General features: G+C 35.0%; 1 pseudogene; it reads left to right on the forward strand.

The window, feature by feature from the left end:
- Positions 1-3,704: 3,704 nt before the first annotated feature.
- LOC143630483 (exocyst complex component EXO84B pseudogene) lies at positions 3,705-5,813 on the forward strand (annotated as a pseudogene).
- Positions 5,814-7,439: the final 1,626 nt, after the last annotated feature.

Genomic DNA, 7,439 nt, shown 5'->3' on the forward strand with positions numbered 1-7,439 from the left:
TTGCTTTTCTGTTCGTCCATTGTATGTCGTTTGGTTCCGTGTTTCTCAGGTTATGGTCAATTGATTTTGAAATTGGCTTTAATTTTGTGTTTCATGCTTAATTTGATCTGTAGGTTGTTTCATTTTGATGCTTAATTTCCAGTTGTCTGTGTACTTGCATGTGGCAATGATGGGGGGATTCCATGGGGAAGACGGCTACGAGATTGGTGACGTTTGAAAGCCGAAGAAACGAATGCCCGCTACATCATTTCTTCCTTTCATTCTCTTCTTATCTGTTGTGCGTCAGATCCTAATAATCAGCCCGCAAGAGGTAAGAATGCTTTTATATTTCTACTTCATATGCGGTAACCATGGTTTCGATTTTAGGGTTTATTATATCTACAAAATGAATTCTTTGAAATGACATTGATTAGTATTCCTTCTGTCTCTCATTTAGAACCCACTTTACATGCCATTTTTTGCCCAAGCTGTGAGTTCCTGTTCGTGTAAGATTACATAATAGTGGTTGTAAAATAAGTGCATGCATACTAATTGACCAGCGATCACACTAATTCAATAAGTCCGCAATGATAGTGGTCTAGAAATAGCTTTCGTTGTCCACGTGACCCGTTTAACCCATCTGGCTCATTCGAAAGTCAGATTAGAGAGTGATGATACTTGATGGAATCCATATTCTCTGGGTGAGCGGCTGCCATGGTTCATCATCAGATCTCCAAAAGCATCAACACCGCTGCACATCCCATCGCAATTGTTCATTTTATATGGTTCTTTGCATCCTGCGTACAACCTGGTCTTTTTCTATGCATCTAAAACACAAACGTTAAGCCTGTATCTCTCGGGTTGAATGTTGGGGATCTGAACAGAATGTTGCAGATTGGCAGGAGGATGCAGATTATTGTTTGGTGTTGTGAATTAATCCGAAATAATTGGTTGTTGTTTCTATGAATAGTAACTTAACAGAAACCTTTTAGGGGCTAATGAAGGGTACCGATATTATTAAATATTGATAGAATGTTTTATACATAAAATGTAATGTAAAATGCACACATACTTAAGAATTTGGGTTGTGCTAGTGCTGTGTGCCTCTCCATTCGGATTCAGGACCTATGGTGAATGGTCACCGGTTTGACCAATGTGACTTGACCCATGCATAGAAATGAGTACATGCTGTATGGTTAGTGGCTCGAGCCAGGGCTGAAATGGTATAACTCATTAAAGTCTTCTCTACCCACCACCACCGAGCTCCTTTTACCCTGCAAAACACAATGTGTGTTGAGTCATTTTTTTTTATTATTGTTCTTAGAACCGGGTGGTGTGGTTGATTACTCTTAAACCACATTCATTGTGTTTTGGTGTGACTTGTATATATAATTACTAGCTTTAGAAACCCGTGTATTACACGGGATAAATTTATGTATAAATTACAATGAATAATTTAATACAAATAAAAAAAATATTATCATCAAATATATTTGAATTTGAAATCGAGAATGTGTTGTTCTACCATCGGTATATAATGATGAAATAATGCCACTGGAATCAATATTTAAAACAATGAGGTCTTTCGATGTGAAAAATATAGCTAAAGTCTTTCTATAAAATGTTATACATTCCATATCTGATAATAGACAAAAAAGACACCAAATTTTCCTTCTTGAACAGCTTTCAGTTGTGTTTATAAAAACGTTGTTGTTCAACTATCACAATAGTCTTATCATAAATATAAAAATGAAAAATTTGTCTATGATTTTTAAGACTAAAAATTTGTAAACAAAATTAAACAAAAAATATCATAGTTTTCTTTAATAATGAGATGTCTTAAAAAATTGAATGTTAATGTATTCTTTAAATATAAACTCTAATATATATATATATATATATATATATATATATATATCAATTTTAAAGAAAATATATTTATGAAACGTAATTATTATATTAACTTTTTTTTATATTAAGTATGTTTAGAAAATATAATTTATGACATTAATAATTCAATTAATGAAGATTGACTAATTAATAAGGTATGTTGAATTATAATCAATGCTATATTTAGAAGCAAGATTTTTTTTCTTTTCCATCAATAGAAGAGAAGTGATTTTGGCGGGAATTTGATAATGGGAATTAACCTCAGAATGCCATGTGTCCATAATTATTTTCTTTTATTAGTATATAGGTAGATTCAAACTTCTTAATTATTATATATAATAATAGAGAATTTTATAATCGTTTTTGGTGTGGCTTATATTCAGTTAACTGGGTTGTTTTTTTTCCGCAGTTGGTCCATGCTACTGAAAGAGTGAGGATGGTAGGATTCAATAACACCTTTAGATAACAAAACCTGCTTGGTATCATATAATGTTAAACTAGAGGCTACCCTTGGCTTTGCGCCGAACGAAAGGTTCAAACACACACAAAACATAATACATTACAATAACTTTAACACTACACCGCCTTACTTTTCATTGCTTGATTTAGTATGAAATCTATGAATACACAAATCTACTTTTATTTAAAAAAACAAAGAAAAAACCAAAAAACACTATAAATCAGGCAAATAAAGGTTTGATCACAGGTCGTTCAGCCTACGACACAACAAAACGGCCATAGCAACTTCCATTTTTGTTCCTCAGTTAGTTTTAAATCAATAAATGTTAAAATAGATTTCAAAAAAAAAAAAAAAATGTTAAAATAAATTTCAAAATTAAAAAAGTTAAAAAACGCCAAAAATTCAGCCAAATAGAGGTTTGAACCCGGAAGCTTCAAGTAAGTTATGATAGCTGACAACAGAACAAAACCATCAGAGTAACTCCATTTTTTGTTACTTGATTTAGTTTAAAATCTATAAATGCTAAACAGATTTCATAAATAATTAAAAAAAAATAAAATTTAATGGCTGTCATGTGATAACCACTAATTGAACCGTAGCTTTAGGTGTCCTTTTATATGTAGTATAGTGCTACATAAATATATTTATTAACAACTTCTGATTTTTGTCTTCTGCACTAAGTATGCAAATTTACTAATTGTTTTATTTTATTAGCTCAGCATGCTCAAGTTGTAAAACTTTGCAAAGTACAGAACACGTTGCGCCGGGTAAAATAACAAGTGGAATGTTGAGTAAAGTATTAGAAGTGAAGATTAGGGATGACAAAGAAACCCGAACCCGATGGGAAAACCCGAAACCCGACGTAAATGGGACGGGTAATACCCGACCCATTAGGGTTTGGGATTAGTTTTAAAATTTTTCACGGGTTTGGGATGGGTTCGGGATTTCTAATATACCCGATCACCCGACCCGATTACCCGATAACATAAACCTATTTACCCGATAACATAAACCTATTTACCCGATTATATACCCGATGTACCTAATATAGATTATTATATTATAAATATACTATATTCCAAATAAATTATTTGTCGAAACTTGGTTACGTCCGTATAAATTTCCCACCTTTCTTTTTCAATGCAAAACCAAGAAATGCCTCACAAGTATTTAATTTTTTTTGTGTATCGCATGACCTTAAGAATGTTTTAACTTTTAGCAAAAATGAATGAATTTATATACTATAGTAGCGTCACAAGTCGCATGGTTAATGTATCAATCTTGTATTGTGTAATTCTCTAGGAGATAAAGAGCTTGGTGAATTGTCTTCTAGATTTAAAGAAGGCTTCTGCAGAAGAAATGAGGAAAAGCGTTTATGCTAATTACCCATCCTTTATTCGGTATTAATCAATCAATCCATCCATCCTGGCTAGAGACTAACAAGTTATAAAATTTAAGATATCTTTTCTCACAAATGCATGCAGCACATCAAGAGAGATTTCAGACCTTGAGGGGCAACTTGTATCCTTGAGGAATCTTCTATCTAGTCGTGCTACAATCGTTCATACTCTAGCCGAGGGCGTTGGGATGGAATCCATGTCTTCTGGTCTTGGTTCCAGGAAGAAGACCAGTTTTGATTTTGAAGATAAAGAACCTTCAGAGATGGAAGTCTGGTTAACACAATACATGGACAACTTGAATATTTTGCTAGCCGAAAGGCAGGTTGATGAAGCTTTGGCTGCCCTTGATGAAGGAGAGCGCGCAGCAAAGGACAAAGACTCAATGACACCCTCCATGCTCTCTTCATTACAGGCTGCCATCATTGAACAGAGACAAAAGTTAGCTGATCAAATTGCTGAGTCGGCCTGCCAGCCTTCTAGCGGCGTTGAACTTCGATCATCCGTTGAAATAATCAAACGACTTGGTGATGGTCCCCGAGCCCATACACTTCTTCTTAACTCACACCACCAGAAATTACAATCCAAAATCCAAGGTATTCAGACATCCGGATCAACATATGGAGTGTCTTACACCGCAGCCCTCTCACAACTCGTCTTTTCAATCATAGCCCAGGCATCAATTGATTCTTTAGCCATATTTGGTGATCAGCCCTTGTACACGTCTGAATTGGTGACATGGGCTGTCAAGCAGACCAACACTTGTGCACATCTCATGAAACGACATGTTATTGCTTCACCTTCTGCTTCAGGAGGGTTGCGAACGGTAGCCGAGTGTGTCCAGATTTCCATGGGCCATTGTTATCTGTTAGAATCCCGTGGATTGGCGCTTGGGCCTGTCCTACTAGACATTTTAGACCTTGTGTGGAACAAGCACTGAATGCTAACTTGAAAAGGATTGATCAAAGCACTGCTGCTTTAGCAGCTGCAGACGATTGGTCACTCAATTACCCATCTGTCGGCTCACGCTCTCTAGCTTCCACAATTGTATCCCAACCAAAGCTTTCAAGTAGTGCCCATAGATTTAATGTGATGGTTCAGGTACGTGATTTTACTTTTCCCATTAAGACTATATATGTTCAAGTTTCAAACCTTTAATATTTGCATCATGATACCAGGAAATGTGCGAGGATATTGGGCTCCTGAGATTCTTGCAGTTTTCAAAGCAGGCGATGGATGGTCTTGTACAAGTATTTAACTCGTATGTTCACATGCTAATAAACGCATTGCCTAGTTCATCAGAGACTGAAAACTTGGAAGGTAGAATTGTGAGGATGGCAGAAGATGATACTCAGCAGATAGCATTGCTAGCTAATGCTTTACTCTTATCAGACGAGTTACTCCCACGGGCAGCCATCAAACTGTTACCTTTACAACAATGCCTTCCCTCTGAAACCCCTAGAAAAGCTTCAGACAGACAGATGCGCACTCCAGAACAGAGAGAACTGAAGAAACAACTTCAGAGATTTGTTGATCAGTTGAGAGATAGCTTCTGTAGAAAGCACGCCCTCGATCTCATCTATACAGAAGACGGAACTGCATGTCTTAACGCAAACATGTACTTGATTAAGGAAGAGAGTTCAGAATGGCTCCCGTCTCCAGTATTCCAGGAATTGTTTGTTAAGTTACGTACAATGGGAAGCTTAGCATCAGACATGTTTGTGGGAAGAGAAAGGTTTACTACTCTTCTTTTAATTAGACTCACAGAAACAGTCATTTTGTGGCTTTCTGATGAAAAGAGTTTTTGGGAAGAGATTGAACATGGGTCAAAGCCTCTAGGCGAATTTGGACTTCGACAGGTTTCTTTCTTCTTCTTATTATCATTCAATCTAGAGTGTTTGTTTCTATTGGTTGTCTAACTTTATGGCATGCAGTTTTATCTAGATATGCAGTTTGTTATACTGTTTGCCTCTCAAGGGCGCTACTTATCACGAACTCTGCATCAAGTTATTAAGAATATCATAACAAGAGTTATGGAATCGGTTGCTGCTGCTACAAATGCAGATCCCTACAGGTTCCTTTTTTGTTTCCTTTCCTAAAAAATATAGGATTTGATTATAATGATTTGTTTTGATTAAGCAGCATGGTGCCTGAAGATGAATGGTTTACTGATATTGGTCAAATTGCAATCAAGATGCTGACCGGAGAGGCCACTGTGGAACCTGTAGAAGCTACAAGCCCCACAGCATCTGCGTCAGTTGAATCTCCAGAGAGTAACTAATACCCACAAATTAACACCATCCTTACAAACAACCGGTGTTAGTTGCTTTCACCAATCTCTCCTAATTGTAATAGTGCCAGGAGAGAGAGAGAGAGAGACTTTGGCAAAAAAAGGCAAATTCTACTCACACATCACCTATGCCTATCAACTAGGTTTAATTATACACCATTCAACATACGCTTCGTATGCTCAGCATACGACCCGTATGAAATACTTTTTCAGACGTCATACACTTTGTATGTAATGTTATACGGTTCGTATAGATTATATAAACAAAAATACGAATAATATGAAACGCATACGATTCATATGAACGACTTTTAAGTAAAATTAATAAACGCTTCGTATAAAAAGGATACAGTTAATATAGCTTAAATACGAAATGTATACGAGTCGTATGAATAACTTTTTAGCTTTAGAAAAGAAACACACAATCTTTCTGAAATAAAATTCACGTTCATATATCAGTTCTCACTTTCATTTCTACTTGTTACCGGATTCATAATTTTGATATATTTTATTTTTATAATATTTAGTTTTTGAATGGAGTTTGTATTATTTGTAGTAGTACATACTTTGTAAATTATACAACTTTGTGCTTTAATATGATGTGATGAAATGTTATTTTTAGCAATGTACAACAACTACTTTACAATGGAAAGGAGATGAATATGTTTAGATATTGAGTGGTCTAAGGTGTTACTAATGAAGATTTGGTGATGATGGTTGATTGGTTTCCAATGCTGCTTCTTCAAGGTGAAATTTTGATTTGAATTAAGTGTTGACTTATTTGAGGTGAGATGTTTTGACTGGTTTAAAACAATTTAACCTCTTTGACTCTTGTGTATTATAATTGATCTCTTTCATAATCTCAGTTCATTGTCCAGTTTCCATGATTATATGATTTAAATTTATATTTTCCCTATTTCCTTAAAGATGAACATGTATTAAAAGTTTATGCTAATTCATGTGGTTTTTAAATTCAGGGGTTCTGGCAATGAAGTTAGCTTGAATCCAGATGGGTCTATTGTAAACCCAGCTGCTTTCCACCAACAAGTGCGCAATATTTTATATTTAACGGCACATTTGTCTTTATTAAATTTGTTCGGCTTTGATTTTCATCATGTGTTTTGTGTTACTTCAGTTCGGTTTCAACTACCAAAAACCGCTACTAATTGTTAGCACAAGTTTGACCTAAAAAGGACGAAACTATGAGCATTTCTAAGTACTAAACTCACATAGTTGTATAACAAATACATAAAAATATAAACACTAACATACATCAAACCCCAACATAGTTGGAAAAGAAAAATACTACTACATCCATCCAAATTATTAGAATCCACATATACAACAAAAAAAAAGATAACGTTTACGTGCGTCAACTTTAAAAGATAAACCATAATAACTAAATTGTGCATTTATCATACTA

Source organism: Bidens hawaiensis, unplaced genomic scaffold, assembly GCF_021521415.1.
Source record: "Bidens hawaiensis isolate Kalapana, Puna unplaced genomic scaffold, B.hawaiensis_p1.1 tig00005680_1, whole genome shotgun sequence".
NCBI lineage: Eukaryota > Viridiplantae > Streptophyta > Magnoliopsida > Asterales > Asteraceae > Bidens > Bidens hawaiensis.